We start from the raw sequence: 20,652 nt of genomic DNA, 5'->3' as shown, positions 1-20,652 counted from the left end.
ATGTAATAACTACAAAAAATGTAACACATATATTAAAAAACAAAATACAAAAAAATGACATCACATACATTTAAAATATATACTAAACTACATAACATTAATTATAAAATGATTTTTTAAACAACTATATTTTTGAAAATGATATTAATGACGTTTTTTTATTTTAAAAATCAATATTACTAACCTTACAATCGATATTCTTATCCACAATATCCTCGCTCACTATATTTCTGTGTCACGATATTTCCAACTCGATAATTGTGTCAGTCGATATTACTGTTTCGATATTTTGTTTGAATACCCTTCTGGATATGGTGTCCTTCACCCTGGTGAAATTCTTGGGGGAAGTGGGAAATTGAGATGTAATGGTCAATTCTCCATGAAGAGTCAATATTTCTAAAGGGTCCCTAAAACCCACTAACCCTATTATTTCAGCTACCAATGACACTGTATTTCTGGATGTTCTACGTCCAAACTTTGCCTTGTGGCCTGCAGTTTAACAAATATCTGTCATCATCGGGTTCATTCAAAGTACACATAAATAACAATAAATTCTTTAAATACTCTTTCTTAAGTTCCAAATAAAATATGATAAAAGAATAAAAGTCACCATAAAGCCATTCTAATAAAACCCGCAACAGTAATGTTCTCTCTTCTGGGAAAAAGTGCATTGTGCAAATTGCTAATATGATAAAAAAAGAAAAATTCCACTCAAGCAGACTATTATTATCTAATGCATATTGGCGTACCTAAAAAGGGAAGCCTCCAATTGACAGGAATTGCAACTTTCTGGCACCTAAGTCAAACATTCATTTAAAAATGACTTACAGAAAAAACAATAGGAATCAATGTATCCATTTTTAAGATCCTGTATGTAGCCCAATAGTGTCTGATTCCCAAATTCAAACAACTTGTTTGGATCCACTTCCTTCGAGGGAGATGATATTCAGTGAAGAAGAACAAGATGTGATCCTTGTCTCCGTCACTAAGCCACAGACGGGGCACACAGGTATATCATGGTCCTTGGCCCAGGACCTTAGAGGCAGACAGCCCAAGCGAAATTTTATGTACAAGCTTTTGGCTAATGGTGGCGAGATCAAATCTAGAAAGGATTCAAACCTAGGGTATGACTTAAAACTTAAAAACTGAGTAGTTAAGCACCCTGAGGTCGTATTCTTGGCATCCCAAGATAAAAAACAGTGGAATCTGTTGAGTACTAACTGGAACAGAAACGACAGGTTCAACGTGTGAGTTTTCGCATACTGTCAGCCTGTGGGTATCGACGTGACCCCTTAGCTCTGCTCTGTAAAGTGCAGTGTGTTGGGCTTTCGCCCGATAAACCTCCAAGGCAGTGGAGAGTGACCGAGTCTAGGTCTGTTTGAGAAATCAGAGTACAGATTTAGATTTTTGACACAAGATAAGGGAACTTTTATCAACTTGAGATCCCCAACTAAGCAAATCGAACATCCTTATCCCCAGGTAATCAAAACTGGTTACCCTCTCCAGGGATTTCTCAGCAAATCCCACTGTTCTTGATCTGGCCTTGCCCTTCCTAAATCATAAACTTGTTTTTCTCTGCATTCAGTTCTAGGCCCCTTGCTTTGCAGAAATCCCAAAATGTATTTAGTAGGTTCTGTAGGCCCGTAGGCCTCCTTGAGATGAGTAAAGAGTCGTCTGCGAAAAGCAGATTTGGTATCTTGTTGCCATTTAGGACAGGAGAATCATTTTTGCAATCCCTTAGGATGTGAACAACCTCATTTCCATACAAGGAGAATAGGGTTGTTACGAGTACGCAAACTTGTTACACCCCATGCCGAATGGGGATCATAATGCTTAATTCGCCCTCGTTGCCCCATCTGACCTGCGCATAGTTTCCCTAGTGCAACCTCACAAGTAAATTTACTACGTTAGTGGGTGCACCAAGCCCTAGCAAAACTATCCAGAGGGATTCTCGGGGCAACGGGCTGCTCGTAAATCAACAAATGCCACATAAAATGTTTGTTTTTGGAGCAGCACTTACTTCCAGGTAAGTAATTTAGACCTAAAGGCATGATCACATGTACTGGTTTTTACACATACGTGTGCTTGATAGGGTGACAATATCTCATTGTTATCCACCCATGCATGTAATTTCTCTAAAACTTGCTTAGCAAAACATTTCTGTAAGTTCTCTATCAAGCTGATTGGCCTGTAGTTAGAGGGGACCAAAGCATCTCCTTTCTTATAAATAGCAATTATCTCTGTCCCTCCCCATGTCTCTGGAATTTCTCCCCCATCCACTATAGCATGAGATAGCAGATTAATGTGTAGGGCCCATACCATAGGCTCTGATTTATAAAAATCACCAGGTATCCGGTCAGGCCCTCGTGCTTTTGCAATTCTGAATGTATCAATAGCCTTGAGGGTATCATCTAAATTGAAAGCTAGATCAATATTATTGTTAGCGCCTGAGAATGTATTGAAGAATGGACTTATTGTTTGGCCCGCCCATTATGCTCCCAGTACAGATGGTTTCTCCCTTGTCATATAGCAAAGTAAAATGGCCGACCCAGTTCTCTGGCTGAATATGGTAGCGTGGAGTAGTGACACTGTCTAGGCTCCCATGGGCTACGATTTTCCAAAAAGAGCGACTATCATTACACCTGGCAGCCACCAATAGATCCTGCCGGTTCTTTTCTGCCCAGTCACGTTTAGCTTGGGTGAGAGCTCTCCTGTACCTGTGTCGTGCTGTAACTAGGTCTTGGCGATCACTCCTTCTAATGGCAATCTTCAATTCAAGCTTTGCCTGTTTGCACTCAGGAGTAAACCATCCAAGTGTCCTCCCCACAAAAGGTTTAATCCCAGATGTTTTAGTTAAAAAGATATTTTTTCAGTGCCTTGTAGAACTTGCTGTGTGTTGTTACATATATTCAAGCAAAGGTGATGCACATTCAGTTTCAGTAAGATAACGCACAAATAGATCAAAGATCTTTGCATGCAGTTTACTGTCCTCTAGAACCCTATACCAAGTTACTCTCCTATGATTGTTTGTTATAAGTGGTTCTTGGACTGTGGAGTAGCATCCGGGCAAATCTCTTTCAAGAGGAATGCCCCTCATAGATAAAATAAAGGGGTTGTGGTCGCTCTCAGTTCGGGAGGGAATCACCATATCATCCACTAGTGACCAAATGCTGACATTAACCAAGATGTAATCAATTACACTGAGACTAAAATCTCTCTTGAAAGTTGACTCCCTATCGAGATTAGAATGGCTCCTACAGTTACACGCGTTTATGCTCCTCCCAACCACCAAGGAGTTGAGCTGGAAGACTGCGTTAGTGAAATGGCGACGGTGTACTTTGTGAGTCAAGCTAGGAATTCCCCAGAACTCGTCTTCCTCTTCAGTAGGGGTATTAATTAGAGGGTAAGGTTCACATGTAGTATTGAAATCCCCAGCAACTATGATTTTAGTCTGATGCTGATAAATAGCAATTATATCCTCTAGCTGGATCGAGACTGGATAATCAGTACCTCAGGGGACAGACCTAGCATAAACATTTAAAACAGTCAAAATCAGTCACAAAGAAAAAGTAAGATGAATCCCCATTAAATCATGTGATTCAATCAACAGCTGGTTATGGGCACAAGCTATAAAGTTTTTTTATGAAGATAGCTAAGCCTCCTCTAGCTCTACCCGATTTCTTTGAGGTAAGTGCTTCCACACTATATGTGGTATAGCCATCTATACAGATACTATCCACAGCCCATGTCTTTTGAAAATGCAAATATTTTTACCTCCAATGAAAACAAACCACCCAGAGTCAGAGACTTTAGAATGAATCACTGCCAAATTCCGGGAAAGAATAGACAGATCAGTTATTACTTCTGAAACTGCCACAATGGGACTGGGCTTAGCCCTACTTCTAGATGTATGGGTAACATCATTGGAAGAGCTGAATTTTTCAAACACCAACTCTTGGTTAGTGGAGGAGGGATTAGCAGCAGCAGTTAAACTAGATGTTTCATTCGGGGTGAAATAGGGAACTGAGTAAGCATTATTTGGGGTGTTCCCCCGTGAAAAAGCTACTTCAACTGGTGCAATAGAAGACTCTTTAGCAATGGAGTTTGCATCCGATGGAACACTAGTTATGATTGAAAATATAGGATATAATGTAGGTTTAGTAGATTCCTCAAGTTATTCTACATTGACCATCAGGAGTGACGTATCCTCCCTATGCCGAACACCAGAAAAGCCGACTCCAGCCTACAATACTTTAACTGAATATTTTAGTGATGAGGTGGACTACTCCTGTGGTCAAGGGCCACCACATACTCAGCTATCCTCCCGTCTTTCAGTCAGCTCAATCGAGTCATGCGCTGGATTAGATGTAGGACTCCTCCGAATGCTAAGAATATCTTCTTGAATCACCAAGCGACAGCCCCTTACATGCCTAATCCAGTGTATGACCTTATTGATTAGAGACTCCTCCGATTCATATCTGTCCTGGGGTGGAAGGTTTGGAACCTTAGTCATAATGATTTCATTGATGAATAAATTATGCTAACAATTAAAATTCCCTGAGGGCTGTTGACTTCACCCCATAGGAACCCTATCACCCTTAGGGGCCTATTACGATGGCCGCCCACAACCGTAACGGAATGCGGAACCATCCGCCAGGGGTGTGGCAGTCCTGCACCTGCAATTAGGATGCCACTGCCACCGTGGCGATGGCATCCCCCATTCCCATCATTGGCATCCGCCCGCCATAATGCTGGGAATGCACGTTTTGCATTGACATGCACAAGGTGACAGGCACTGCGCGGTGCCTGCCACTGTGTCCATGCCAATGCAGGGGGGTACCATAGGTACCCCCATGTGCATCCCCCACACCCCCAACACCTTGGGGGCCCGCTACGGGGCCCCAACAGCAAAGACTGCATGCCATGGAAGGGCTGCTTTCCGCTATCATCATCTTGCAGACACCGCCACCATATTATGCATGTTTTCCACCCGGTCGACGAGTCGACCGCCAGAAAAGCGGCAGATGGTCTTTCCAACCGCCGCGGACTCCCAGCCATCCTAATATGGCGGTGACTACCACCGGCCCATCGGGGGAGATCCACCCGACATCCTAATGGGCCCCATAGTATCTGTATTCACCGAAAGACTCGTTGTTAGCCTCCGGTAGTTGCTTTTTGGTACCATGGTACTTGTACTTCTACCGGTACCGTGGTACAGAGGAATCTGACTGGCTGACTGCAACATTAACGAAAATTTTGTGGCTGCCATTACAGCACATTGGAACTTGATCTCCGGGTCCTGAAAAAAAAGTTGGAAAGAGCCTATAAGGAGGCAGGATGGGCACACCCTAATGTCTTGGATACATGGAGGGTCCCAAAGGGCCCAACCTCCTTAGTTATTTTTTTCTTTTTTATTCAGTCGCAGGTACTGTGGTGTCCGCTTCCAATACGGTGGTATCTAGCACCCCTCAGTGGTATCTAAATGGCCGTATCCTCACCTTGGTTCCTAAAAACATTTTTAAAATACCTGGTCAAGCGAGATACCATTGTAGGAGCTGACAACATATGGTGTATGGTAGGGGTTTTTGGACAGCAAGCTCACAAAGGAGTATGGGCTGGAAGGGCTGCGATAGCAAGCAGAGAAGGGAGAGTAGGAGGAACGGGCTGGGAAAGTAAGCTGATAATGGAAGGTGGACTGTAGGGGCTGGGAAAGCAAGCTGACAAATGAGGGCGGGTGGTATGGGCTGGTGTAGCAAGCTAAAAAGGGAGTGTAGGCAGGAGTGGCAGGGGCTGCAGGCTCATAATGGAGAGCAGGCGAGAGGGGCTGGGACAGTGAGCTGACAATGAATGCTAGGACAGTACATGGACAACAGAGAGCAAGGTGAAATGATGAATGGAGTGTGGGCTGATGGGGATGGCAGAGCAAGGTGACATTGGAGGGCAGGCAGCATGTCCTGTGTCAGCAAGCTGACATTCAAGGGTGGGTGGGAGGGGTGGGGGAGCACACGGACAACAAAGGGTGGGCAGGAGGGGCTGAGTCGGCAAGCTGATAAGAGAGGGCAGACAGGAAGTAGTAGGAGAGTTAGCTGACAATGGAGGGTAGCTGGTAGAGTCTGTGGAAGCAATCTCACGAAGGAGGTTGGGCAGGAGAGGCTGAGGAAGTAAGCTGATAAATGCGGGCATGTGGGAAGGGCTGTGGCAGCAAGATGTCTGGAAGCCAGGGAGGAGGGTCTATTGATCGCATGGACAGTGGGGGTGGGTGGGAGATACTGGGGTGGCAAACTGACAATAGAGGTGAGGGATTGGGGAGCACAAACACAACAGAGGGTGGGTGGGGGTGCTCAGAGAGCAAACTTACAACAGAGGGTGGTTTGGAGGGGCTCGTCAGCAAGTTGACAGTGGATGGCAGGAGCAAGGGCATGGGAGAGGAAGCCGATAACAGAGGGCAGGCAGGAGGGGCTGTGGCAGTGGGGTGGCAACCAAAGGTATGCAGGAGGAGCGGAGAGTGCTAAATGAAACATGGGGCAGGTTGGAGGTATCTGGTGGAGACGCTGACATTGAAGAGCAGATGGGAGGAGCTGGGATGGCATGCTGACAATGGAGGGCAGTTGGGAGAGGCTTGGTAGCAAGCTGACAATAGTTTGCAGGCAGCTGGGTTTGAGGGCACAAGCTGACAACAGAGTGTGGTTGAAAGAGGCTGGGGCAGCGGGTGGGTGAGTCGGAGGGATGGTTTAGGAGAGCAAGCTGGAAATGGAGAGTGGGCAAGAGGACCGGGAAAGCAAGAGGACATTGGAGAACAGGTGGGAGGGGCTTTGGCATCAATCTGACAATTGAGGATTAGCAGGAAGGGTTGGGGCAATAAGCTAACTATGGAGAACGGCTGGGAGGAGCTGGGTAAACAATCTGACAACAGTGTGTTGTTAGGAGGGGCTTGCCAACACTAACAAAGATCACCTGCCTATATGTAAGAATTGAAAAAGGCTCAAAGGAGAGGGTCGCAATATTATATACCAACAGCAAGGGCTGACAGATGCATATGTTCAAAGAGTTTAACAATAGAATTCATTGACAAAATTGTTTCTCTTTTATTATTATTATATCAAACATAGTTATCAAATTTCAAAGGTACATAGATAAATGCATAGGGTATCATCAATAAATATATACAATGTCCCACACATAATCATTCATAACCATCATACATGCTAGCATTCACTCATAGTGACATACACATTCATTCCACAAAACAAACACATTTCTTAAGGCTTCACAAATCAATCAAGGTGGTAAGACTACCACAAGATGTTAAAATGAAAGGTTCTCGTGTATCATCCCGATAGTGAATGGAAATAAAGTCCAAGGACAAGAGATGAGTTAAACGCCAACGCGCGTTTCGGTGTAGAGCCCAAGACAGGGCAGCACCTTCATCAGGGCGGAGATCGATAAGCAGTATGGGACACACAAGCACACCTGGAAGATAGTGATATTCACTTAGATTCTCTTTACAAGGTCATAAATATAACCTAGTGGTTCAATGGAGCCATATCAGTAGTCAGCAGTACTGCATAAGAATCAATATCAAGGCTGGTCCGATGGCCATTCAAACTGTCTGGGACACCAATAGGGAATCGTTAGTGAAGCTGTTCAGGAAATAAGTCACTAGGTTCATAGTTAAAGGCTGCAGCATTTCAGATAAGGATTATGGGTCCATCCTGAATGATGTATCCTCCGGCAATAGACGGGGTGGGGGACCCTCCAACCGACCTAGGAGGGGCTTGGGCAGCAAGCAAAAAGCAGAAGAGGTGGGAGGGGCTGGGGCAGAAAACTGACTGAGGAGGGTAAGCAGGAAGGGTTGAGGAGCACATTGACAATGGAGGGCATACGGGAGGGCCTATGAGAGTAAACTGACAATAAAGAGTGGACAGGAGGTGCTGTGGAAGCAAGCTGACAATGGAGGGCAGGCAGCAGTGCCTAGGGAAGCAAACTGTAAACAGAGGGAAAGCTGGAAGGAGCTGGGCAGCAGGCTGAAAACAGATATTGAGCAGGAGGGGCTGAGAAAGCAAGCTAGATGACAATGGAGTGCTGGCAACAGAGGGCTAGCAGGAAGGCCTGGGGTAAGGCAGCAAGCTGACAATGGAGTGGAGATGAGATGGACTAGGGCAGTAAGTTGGCAATGGAAGGGGGGTAGGAGGAGCTGGGGCAGCAAGCTGACAGGAGAGCTGGCAGAAGGGTTGAGGCAGCAAGCTGACAACAGAAAACAGGTGGGGGCTGGGGAGATAGCTGACAATGGAAGGAGACTGTAGGAGCTGGAAGAGCAAGTTGCCAATGGTTTGCAAACGGTAGGGGCAGCAACAGCAAGCTGATGACAGAGAGTGGGTGGAAAGGGATGGGCAGTTAGCTGACAACAGAAAATGGGTGGGTGGGACTGGAAAGCAAGCTGACAACAAAGGGTGGGTGTGAGGGGCTGGGGAAGCACACTGATAATGGAGATTGGGTGGGGAGGGCTAGTGGAACAAACTGACAACAGAGAGTGGGTAGAAGGGGTGTAGAGATCAAGCTAAGAATTGAGGGTGGGCAAGAGGGGCTGAAGAGCAATGCAGACAGTGGAGCTCAGGTGGGAGAGGCTGGGGAAGTAAGCTTACTACAGAGGACAAGTGGGAGAACTGAGGTAAATGTTTGACGAAAGGGCAGGCGTGTGGGCTTGTGGTAGTTCATGGACAATGGAGGGCAGGCCGGAGGAGCTGGTGAGTTAAGCAGACAATGGAGGATGGGACAGAAGGAGTTGTGAGCACATGTGGGCGAGCATGATGACAATAGAAGGTGGGCAGAAAGCAGTGGGGAATCAAGCTGGAAGTGGAGGACAAGGTCAGCTGGGTAGGCACGCTGAAAACAGAGGGCAGGTGGGAGGGGCTGTGGCAATGAGGGCTGGCAAAAAGGGCTGGGGCAGCCATATGACAGCAAAGGGTTGGTGGAAGGGGTTGGGTAGCATACAGAAAACATAGTGAATGTGGGATCTTCTGACAAAGGTGAGTGGGTGGGTGGGACTAGGGGAGCAAACAGATTGTAGGGCAATTAGGAGGTACAAGGGCAGCAAGCTGACAACAGATGGAGGGTGGGGGACACAGGGGAAGTACACGGACAATGGAGGGTCGCAGCAATCCGAGAACAGAGAGCGGACAGAAGGGGATGTCTGAGAACACAGTCAATGGAGGGTGAGTGGAAGGGGCAAGGGGCTAGACAGCAAGGTGAAAAAAGAGTGTGATGGGCTGGGGCAGCAAGCTGACAATTGCTGGTGGGTGGGAGGCGCTGGAATCTGATCAGCAAACTGACAATGGAGAACTGCCAGTGCGCAGCAGGGGGGGTGGCTGTCCATGGAGAGGTTAGGTGCAGGGCCTAGCTGGTGGGAGGCTCTGTGGCCAACCCCCCATTGTGCACATCTGAAAGCTGTACATAGCAGGGTGTGGGCCACCAGTGCAGGGATGTCCAGCCCTGCTGACAACCCGTCACTATGCATGGCCAATGGCTGTGCTCAGTGGGGTCTTGGCTGCCCATGCACGGTTGGTTGTAGGGCATGGCCAAAGTCCAGGTCCTGCTGCCAACCCCACTCTGCGCACCGCTAAAGGTAATGTACAGCGAGGGAGTTGGCACCTGTGGAGGACTGGGCACAGGGCCTGGCCAGGCCATCCTGCAGTGAACAGTGTGGGAGTTGTCTGCCTGCAAGGGGCTAAAATTATGTTGAGGTGTAAGTTCCTTGCTCACTGTGCCACTGAAACCAGGCTACACTGAACTGAAGCGCCCCAATCAGGGTAAGCCCAGTCATGGCTTTCTTGTGTTCTAGTTCCAGGAGGACCTGGTTTACAGTTTGAGCTGCAGTGTTCCTATTGGAGCAGGGCCAAGAATGGATTTACATATGGATGGGTCTAATCTAAGGTGGCAGGGTGGGCAAAAGAAGGATGGGTTTAAATACTACCCGAGCAATTGCCAGAGGTTAGACTTATCACAAGCATTCGTCCCATCACTTTTTGTGTGTTGTTAATATCCTAAGTGGCTACGAGTATACCCAAATGTTGATCCATTCCTCATTGTGCCACTGAAACCGCGCTACATCCAACTGAAGAGCCCCAGTCAGGGTGAAACTGTTCTACGGTTGTATATGTTATGGTTCACGGATGACCTGGCTTGGCAATTTGAGCTGGGCTGTTCCTATTGGAGGAGGACCCAGACTGATTTCCATATGACTGGGTCTGATCTGAGGTGGCACAGGGGCCAAAAGAACAATGGGTTGAAATGATGCCAGAGTGATTACTAGTGGTTAGACTTATGGCAAGCATCCTTTCCATCACGTTTTGTATGTTTCATATTGGAATCTCATAGACTTACACATGTATTTTTCATGGTTAAAAGATGTATAGATCTAAACTGAAGAGATCTGAGAACATTATGTTTTCTCTTTCTCTCCATTTCTTAAAGGGGTCACCTGTCACTAAGTTGAAGCACAGTCTATGTGCTAGTTGTGTATGGTTGATACCACAGGGGTGGTACTTTATGGATTAGTTGGTCTTTGCCTAGCCAAATCATATCTCACAGTTGTCTGCCAACAACAGTATGATTCAAAAGAGCACATGTCTTGTCCATCTCTGTCCAGGACCAATCTGTTAACAATTTGAAATTGAATCGCTGCTGAATACATTATAAAGAGTTGGTAAGGCTACACTCCATAAGACCGTGGTGCTTTTTCATGTTCATGAAGATGCCTGGAAAATGCAGACAGCACATTTTCTGGGTTCCCTCCAGACAGAATGACATTGCATATAGGGAACAGTTGTATTCTTCTGAATAGAATGTGTAACCTTTTAAAACAATGTATTGACAGATAAAGCATGCAAATGGTTCTAAACTGAGGGCACACAGAACAGTACCCGGGTGATTGTCTCTATGTAGTGCAAAGAATATGTAAAGGTACCCATTTATGGCAAACTTTGCTGCGTGGGGCTGTAATTTGCCATTCTACTTACATAACAAGCCCAAATTCCTTCATTCCCAGTAATGAGGTCAAGAATGTACATTTCACCCCATCAAAAACATTCTCTGTAACCAACTTTCTCTGTATCTGTATCCAAGGGGCTTCTTTATTAACTTTTTTGACTAAGTGGACAATAAGCTTATGTTATTATGCTGTTTCATGATTTTAATAAACCACATTAGTCAGAATCAATTAGACCTAATAAAATCACTTCAAGCCTATTACCTAGGATTCTGCTGAACAGGTGGAATCTACATTGAGGAGGGCAATAAGTCTATACAAGGAGCAGACCTGGGTATCTCAGCTTGGCTTGGGTAGTACAGTAAAGGTAGATTCATCCATGGAATGCGTCACTGTCCCAGATTCTGCTAGATAAATAAAGAAGTTTGGGGTCAAGCAAGACATAATTCTTATAGCAAAATCCTGTGAAGCTATCAGAACTCAGAGCTTTATTGCTCTTCGGGGATTGTTTAGCCCTTCAAACCCCTTATTTTACAGTTGTCAAAGTCAGGTCTTCACTTTGTTATATGTTTAGTTTGGCTAGATTTACTTCTCAGATATATTGTATTTGACAGGATTTCGAGCCCTTCCCCATAAAAGAAATATAATCACACCTAAATTCTTCTATTTGTCATCTTCCCCTCTTGCTATCTTTCCATTAGCTGCTTTAATTTCTATTATGTACTCTCTCTTTCTTCTCATGTGGGGCAAGTAAATACTAACTTAATCCTGTGAGGCATGTGAATGTTGCTTTACATGGTCCCCTACTGGCCGTCAATTTACACAACACCATATTGTCTGGTTCATCTGTATATCCTTTCTCTATATTTTTCAATTTAGCCTCCAATTTATAGGATTCTAAGGTTCTCAATTTGTGGAGTTGTGTCATAAAACCAATGCATTTGCCACGCACCACTTCCTTAAAAGCTTGTCAGACTACCCTGGGTGAAGATCCATATCCTTGTTAAGAAAGAAATACTCATTGATCTTTAGCCCTATCTCCTTTCTGAAGACCCGATCTTGAAATAGGCATAGGTGTAATTGTAATGCAGGGGGGGGTAGAGAATGGTAAACCATATTTAGGTCAATTGTTGTTGGGACATGATCTCATATTGCCATCAGGATAGTATTGGTTGCTTCAGCAAAGGGGATCAATGCATTGCTAACCAATATGTCATCAATGTGTGAATTAGTAATTTTAATGATGCATATGACAGCAGCTGATGAACTAATAGTTTTGCGCTTAAACATATATCATTTAGAAGTGTGAGAAACAATGTAATACATTTGTGCCACATTTTCATGCAAGACACCATTTAATTAAAATGGTTGCAGTTTCTGGTGTTCTGCTCATCCCCCCTTCAATTAGCTACCCACTGCAAGTTTTCTCTCACCCCACTTTCTGAAGAATACTGAGCACTGTGACGCAAATAGACTGTAGTATTAGAAAGCATTTATTGTGAATGAAACTTTCCATCATGTACCTGATGAATTATTTTGAAGTATTTCCGTTAGAAGTTTTGATGCAGGCTTGCAGAAAAACATAATCCTATGAGCTATTGTTACGAAATGTTTGATGTTGGATTATCCATCTCCAAAGTGCAGTTGCTGAGGAATCAAATGGAAGATTACCCTTACCTTAAGAAATGGGTTAGTGTTAAGAACCTTTCAGAGTTCTGAAATTGCTATTGATTTGCCAAGACGACCTAACCATGATCAGTTGTAGTTTTATTAATTAATATGCATGAGTTGGGTGGAAAAAACCCTGGTTTTGAAGGATTAGGGCAACCTTTCATTTTCCACTTGAGACTCTGTCCAATAATTTTGAGATGTTCTGCCTCACTTAGTATGGTATCAGTACTCTTTATGAGTTTGACACTTAGAACTTTGAGAAATTTCTATTGCCTTACTAGGCTTTTCCTTATGATTTATGATTTCTGTATCTGAGCCTTCATGGTAAAATATGCAATTTCTTGGTGGGGGGGCAAATTTACAGCCCACAGGGCACTTTACTATAGTGAATTTGTTTCTTGCATAGATTTATCCTGCTGGGGCCCTTTGTTCTTGCATAGAAATGCGTCCGGGATGCTGCAGGTGATTTCTATCAGCGCATAAAGCCTTGCAACTCTGCGGTAACTGCCAAGTCGAAGATCCCCCCCCCCCCCCCTCCTAAAAACTCTTTTATAAGATCTCTGCTAAAGCTGTAGCGGAGCTCCCATTTACTTCCACTGCGCTTGGACTTAAACCTGCATAAGAGAAGTACTGACTGAAACCCATCTTGTACTGGCTTAGGCTTTGGTCAACTGAGCAATACAATTAGCAGACCCCAGGACCTAAATATCTCTTGGCTAAAACATATACAGGGCTCACTATCTAATTTAGGTCTGAATACATTTTGGTCGTACCCTAGTATAATCACACCTAGCGTAATTTTGCCAGTAAAAAGATATTCTGGCAATCTGTACAGAAGAAAAGTGTGGTGTATCTCCTCTTAGTACCTTAACTAATACCTTTCAGAACATTAAAATGGATTATTAATTTGAAGATTTTCTTGATTTTTTTGCAAAATCTGCTTACAAGAAAGCGTTATATTCAGTTAATGATGGATACCCTTTCTTTAGCCTGCTTCACGAGTATTTGGCCCAACCCTTCGGCCAGCAAAGACACATGCTGAGAAGTTTCACAGGTATGATCTGCCTAAGGTGAAAATTGGGGTTCATACAAAACTGGGGTTAAGGAGATTATTAGGGATTGGCTCCCACAATATGAGAAATAGGTGTATTCACTAGTGTCTATATGAAATTCTCGTAACCAAGAGAGGAACCTAGAACTTGATGCGAGGTCCTGTACAATGCTCCAAGGATTACGAAAGACAACTGTGTGTGCAGTTCCTCAAGGGGGGTGGGAGAGGGAAAGGGTATTCATGCGAGGAAAGGAAAAGGGCTTCCATGAGATGCGCAGAACGTGTACTATAAGGTGCATGTGGGTATTTAAACTAGGACATAATTAAAATCAGGGCACCATCAGACAGCGTTCTTTCGTGATCGTAAGAACCTACAAGTGCAAAGTGCCTCGCCGTAGTGGTCAATAATCTCTATCCATGAAAGGAAGTGCGGTGCAAAAAGTGCGTTGTACGTAGACTCTGTACAACGGGAGCGCGTGTTGTAGTAGCGCGTGGCTATTAAAATGTGGTGTAGGCAACGGCGAAGCACGATGGAGAGCGTGCATGTTGGCTACTCAACCCCAGTTGTGGGGTCGTGGGTAGACAGGGTTGCCTTGTGAGCGATTCGTTGCTCACCCTGAAAAACAGAAAAACAGAACAATGCCTTGGATCACATGGCAGAACAGCGATCTGTTAGTATGCGATCTTACCGGTGTTTGGCGGCCGGCTGGAAGAAATTACTCACATGCAGGGGGGGCGCGCAACTAGCGGGGCTCCTACCCAGGCTCAGGCTCCCGTGGAGACCAGTGACGCCGTGGAAACTCAAATAGCGGAAGTGACTTCCAATCGGTGGGTGGAAGACTAGACCACACGGAGGTCGGCCATCTTGGGAGTACTAGGAACCCTGAATCAAAACTTTATTGATACTGGGCTGAACGAGCGGCCAAGACCGCGGGGGTAAACAAGATGATTTTGCTTGATAATTAATCATTCAGAGATGAGGGGCAGAGTGAAGCTGAAGGCAAATAAACTCAACAGGGTAATTCTTTGTGGAAGACAAGTCGTGATGGACTATGAGCGCTATGAGACATAGCGAGTGTAGCGCTTAAAAACGCAATTGGTAGTAAATTGCTACATGGAGTGTGGTAAGAGCATGTAGAATTTGGGTAAACCCTAGTCAGTGGCCCATAAGGATGGGGGGATATATTGGTGGTAGAGGTAAACCACAGTTGAATTATCGATTCTACAATCGGCCGATGGTATTAGGTGTGTATTTATGTATTATTCAGTGATACCCAACGGATTTTATCGTTAAGGCCATTGGTATTGCTAGAAATGTTGAAAATCCATTTTTGTTCCTTTCTGAAAAGGGCTTCTTTGCTGATCGTGGTGTAGGATTCAAGAACAGACCAGCTCATGTCATTGGCAGTGTGATTCGTTTCTGTAAAATGGGTACACATCTTAGTATTGACCCTCCTGCACCTGATGTTGCTGCGGTATTCGGAGATTCTGATCTTTACAGGGCGAGTTGTCATACCAACATACATGAGTTGGCATGGACATTTGATAAGATAAATGCAGTTACGTGTATTGCAATTTGTGTGTGTTTTGTGTACCCAAGTAAGATTCTCTGATAGTGTGATAGATTTGCTGGCTTTTGTCAGAGGACACACTATACATTGCCCACATGGGTAGTGGCCCATGACCGGAGGTATGTTCAAGAGTCGGTTGGTAGTAGGGGATTCTCTCCTTGGTCTGGTTCTAATTAAGAGGTTTTTTAGGTTGTTAGTTCTCTTAAAGGCAAATCTGGGTTGTGGTTCCGGGCAGTCACCTATGGCCAACAATTTCCAATGTTTTTTTATGATCTTTTTAATCATGTTAGATTCCGGGGTGTAGGTTGTCACGCATGTTATTTGATCGGTGGTTGTTTTTTCATTGGCTCTGAGGAGTACCTCCCTGTTGGTATTACGTGCCCTTTTGCAGGCAGTTTTGATGAATCCCATAGGGTATTCCCTTCTGGTTAGATGGGTGGTGAGTTCTTGGGCCTGTGTCCTCCAATTTGCTGCAATTACGTCTGAGTCTTAGGTATTGTCCATAAGGTAAGTTGCCACATAATGCTTTGGGATGAAAGCTGCTGAAGAGGAGGGGACTATGGCTGTCAGTAGAATTTTTTTAGGTTTTCGTGGTTATGCCTGTGGCAGACCTATGTATTAGTAGGTCCAGGAAAGGTAGTTCTTTTACCGATGTGTTGGCAGTAAAGCGTAGAAAAGGGTTGAGGTTGTGTACCCATGACACAAATAGGTGTATGGAATTCAGGTTCCCTTTCCAAAAGATGAGAACGTCATCTATATAGCGGCGCCATAGGATAATGTTGTCTTTATAGATGTCGGTGCTGGCCAAGATATGCTTCGCTTCAAAGTGGGCCATATAAAGGCATGCCAGGCTGGGAGCGAAGGTGCTCCCCATCGAAGTGCCCTGTACTTGGTGGTAAATTTGGTCTTCGAATTGGAAATAGTTATCGGTGAGGGCGATGTCTGCACATTCCGTAACAAACAATATGGGTGTAGGTGAGTTCCATTCTTGTGAGCGCAGAACTTCTTCTGCAACTTCTAGAGTGGCCCTTTGGGGAATGTTAGTGTAGAGGGCCTCTACGTCCAGGGTGATCAAGGCGTCCAGAGTGGGGCCCTCGTTGTTATGAAGTTCAATGATGTTAAGTACATCCCTTGTGTCAAGTTGAAAAGTTGGGGTCTTTTGCACCAATGGTCGAAGGAAATGGTCGCAAAAAAGAGAAAGGGGTTCCAGGACGGACCCAATCCCTGACACAATGGGCCTCCCTGGTGGTGGTCGGTTACCTTTATGAATTTTGGGTAACGTGTAGAAATACGGTACTTTAGGGTTATCGTTCATGAGGAATTCGGAATCGTTCTTGGATATCCATCCTTGTGTGAGAGCACTCGTCAGAAGAGATCTTTCTGTGATGATAAGTCTCTTAGTTGGATCGTCTCTTATGAAATTCTCGCCATAAATTACTCATGCCAATCTCTGACACTGTGCTTCTGGGTTTTCTGGAGAATGATTTTGAGTGCCCTTTTTTACTTTTGACCTATTTTGTTCGCCACCTACACTAAATTGAATTATCCTGTGATTAAAATACCCCCATTTGCAAAAATAATGACTCACAAAGAAGTCCTGAAGAATTGATTCTTGAGCATTATATGGCAGCAATAGTTACTATATAATTCACAGTCAATCCCAGAGAACTGGGAATCACCCCTCCTAATCTGTTGATCTGTTGATTACTGAAAGTGGGAAATCCCTTTTCATGATTATGGCCAGTCCACCGTATTTTGAAGAGACTGATGTGTTATAGAATACCATGAAAACTCTCTGCCTTTGCTTCCCTCTCTATAAATGTGTCTCCTAGAGGAAAATATTATCTTTTTAAATCGGCAATAGCAACCTCAAAAAGACGACGCCTTTCACCTGGGAATTTCAGCCCTTCATTTCATCAAAACTATTTTTTTGCTAAGGGGTGTGACGCCTCTCAGACCTGGCTCTGTAATGATTTGTTGCTTATTGTCAATGGTTGGGTAGGACTCTTCTATGTATTAACAACTCATGAGCAGTGCAATTTCCAGTGAATACCTTGGAGTTCCTTTGTTCCTATTCATCTTACCTTAGATTTAATTAAAACAAATTAACTAAAAACAACAACATAAAACCATGGTAAATGTGTGTTCCACATGTTAAGGAGTGTTTCAGAGTGTTCCAGCAGTTCATCCTTCTCCCTATCCTATCCCACAAACTGGGGCTATGAAAGAGATGTACCACAATAATGGAAAGAGGTTGCACTGATGAGGAGAGTTGCAGAGCTGTTGAGCCCTCCTCCCACATTATAACCTAGTTGGGAAAAAGAAAACAAGTCCCTCTTGTAGTCAGACCTAAGTGGTAATCACCCACCACCTTTGAAGTCCTTCATCACCCCTTCACGAGACCACTCAACGGTATGCAGCTTCACCCCTATTTCAGATACCCAAAGAATCAACTTTTACTTTTACATCAGTTCATTCTGTTTGAAGCTCATAAAACTGTCCCATTACTTGTCTGCACCTCACTCACTATAACAAATATGAGTACCCTTGATCCACTCTGATCCCATTTTGGTCTCTCGAAGACTTGTTGATTTCTTCATCTGCTCTGTACACTTGACCTTAGCTACATCATCTCTTACCTCCAAATTACGGTTCCATTCCAGGACTGTTCTGTTGAGTAGATAGTTCAAGGCCCAGTGCCTTGGGTGCATTTTTCTTTTCTCAAAGTGATGTGCCGTATGTCCACATTGAAAAAGCAATTCCAAAGGCTTATGTCCACCCATACAGACCTTCAGTTTCAGTTTTTAACGTCTTTATTTCGAATATTCTTCATAAAAGACAAAATATTTACAAACATACGATTAATAGCAATATTACATAATAAATGACATTATATACAATATAAAAAACAAGTAAAACCTCAATTAAATTCAATGTGTGCATAAAGACGATAAAGAAAAATTGTTGTTATACAAATACAGTTAAAAGAGATACAACATCAATACTGGTCAGAGACACAATCTAGCAAAGTAACAAACTATATAAGTTGTTCATGACAGAGTGCTACAAACTATCTTAGATCTTAGTAACCAAGCCCATCCAAGAAATTTGGCCATTCCGATTGAGAGGCATTCAGAGGTATTAGTTCTTAAGATGAATAGGGCTTCTCTGCTCGACCGGGTCTTTAGACTATAACAAATAGGTTTTAGCCACTTATGTCGTGGTTCACGGTAAGTATTACAAACAAACAAGAAGTGACCTATTGTTTCTTTATGGTTAATACAGCATGGACAAAATGGAGTCACCGGCTTCTGCCAACCACTAGTAAAGGTCCGTAATGGTAGTGTACCTAGACGGAACTGAAAGTAAAGTTTCCTGTCAGTGGTTTTAACAATTATATCCCAAAAACACTCTGTATGGGGGACTATTTTATATAGTAGAAACAAACCAGTCAAGTTCGGTTTCTCCGAAAGAGCAACGTATTCATCCATGACCATAGACCAAAAAAGAGATTTAAAATCTTTCTTAGAAGGAAAGATATGGGAGCCCGGCTCAGACCACAACAGTGGGAGGCCCATTCCAAAAAGTATGTTTCTAATTGACTTAAACCAAGGAATATCACCAGCCCCCTGTTGTGATCTAACATCCTGAAGTTCTTGGGCGAACATGGCAAGTTCCGGTGTGGACCATATTCGTCTCCATAACGCCACCAACCTGTACTGGGCTTGATGTTTAAATGAGTGGAGCCCCATGTCCATCAAAAGTGGTAAAGTTGGTGTTGATGGCGGAAGACTAACTAAATTTCGGAGAAATTTGTTTTGTATCCTATCAAGGACAGCCAGGTCTACACAACCCCATATATCCGCCCCATATAATATGGCAGAGCTAATTTTTGCACTGTATATTTTAAGGGCGGGCAACACCCTTTTGGTCAAGGAGCTCCGCTGCTCCTTCACCAAACAACCGGACAGGCGCATTAGTTTCAAGCTAAGCGCTGTTATTTGCTCTTTCCAGCGTAATCTATAATCCATTGTGACACCAAGATAGGTCATAACTTCAACCTGTTCCAGGGTTGACCCATTCATCGTAACATTGCCCCTCTGTGCTTTTTTCTTCGTAAAGACCATAAATTTGGTTTTATTGATATTCATTTCTAAGTCGTTCTCTTTGCAGAAATCCACAAATTTATCTATAGCTACCTGCAAACCCTTCTGAGTTTTGGCCAGTATGAGTGTATCATCCGCAAATATTAAAAGGGGGAATTTACTCCCCCCCAATGATGGGGCGTCTGTAGGAGTTTCTGAGAGAAACTTAACCACTTGATTAATAAAAAGTATAAAAAGGGTAGGGGCCAGGACGCAGCCCTGTCTCACTCCACGAGTCACAGGGAAGGTTTCAGTAACCTGGCCCTGGCGACCCCACCTAACTCTAGCAAAGTTTCCCTCATGCATCCTGATTGTAAGTTCTAGGAGCGCAGGAGGAACACCCATCTTTCTCAATGCAGCCCACATCTTTCCTCTGGGGACCAAATCAAACGCTGATTTGAGGTCCACAAATGCAGCATATATCCTGCCACCTCTCAGAAACACAGTTTTCCAATAGATCATAACAAATCTTAGGATCTGGTCAACTGTGCTAATGTAAGCCCTAAAACCAGCTTGTAATGGGGAAAGAATGTCAACTTCGGTCATCCAAGTGTCAATTTTTCCTAAGAGCATTCTAGCCACAACCTTTTGAAGGGCATCGATAAGACTAATTGGACGATAATTTCCTGCATTCGTTTTATCCCCTTTTTTATACACGGGAAGGATCTCTGCCCCTTTCCATGAGTTTGGGATCTCCATCCCTCTAGCTATCGCATTTGCTAAGGTGGTTATATACGGAACCCAATGCACCTGATCATACTTAAAAAGGTCCGCAGGGACACAGTCCATACCGGGAGCCTTACCGTTCTGGACTTGTTTAAGCGCAGCTACAGTATCTAATTCTGTAAAAACGATGTGGTCAAGTAAAGGCGCCGCAGTCTGAACACTGGCATCTTCCCAGTGTTGGGAGATCCGTACCGTGTCACTAAACTGCGTAGCGTAATGTTTGACCCATTGTTCTGTAGACACATGGTTAACTGGTATTTTCGAGTCCCCAGTCCCACCCCACCTCACAACCTCCCAAAATTTATGTTGGTTAGATGAGGTGCTTGCTTGATATAAATCTAACCAACGCTGTTCATCCCAATTGGTTTTTGCCTCTTTAAGTATTTTCTTGTAGTTAACCCTAGCTAGCCTAATGTCAATGGCTGTCTTCGATTTAATAGCATCTATTAAGGTGCTATGTGCTAAACGACAAGATTTATCGTACCATTTAGTCCTTGTTGGTAC

Source organism: Triturus cristatus, chromosome 3_2 (genome assembly GCF_964204655.1).
Source record: "Triturus cristatus chromosome 3_2, aTriCri1.1, whole genome shotgun sequence".
Taxonomy (NCBI): Eukaryota; Metazoa; Chordata; class Amphibia; order Caudata; family Salamandridae; genus Triturus; species Triturus cristatus.
The sequence above is the reverse complement of the archived record's forward strand: the minus strand, read 5'-3'. Positions refer to the sequence as shown.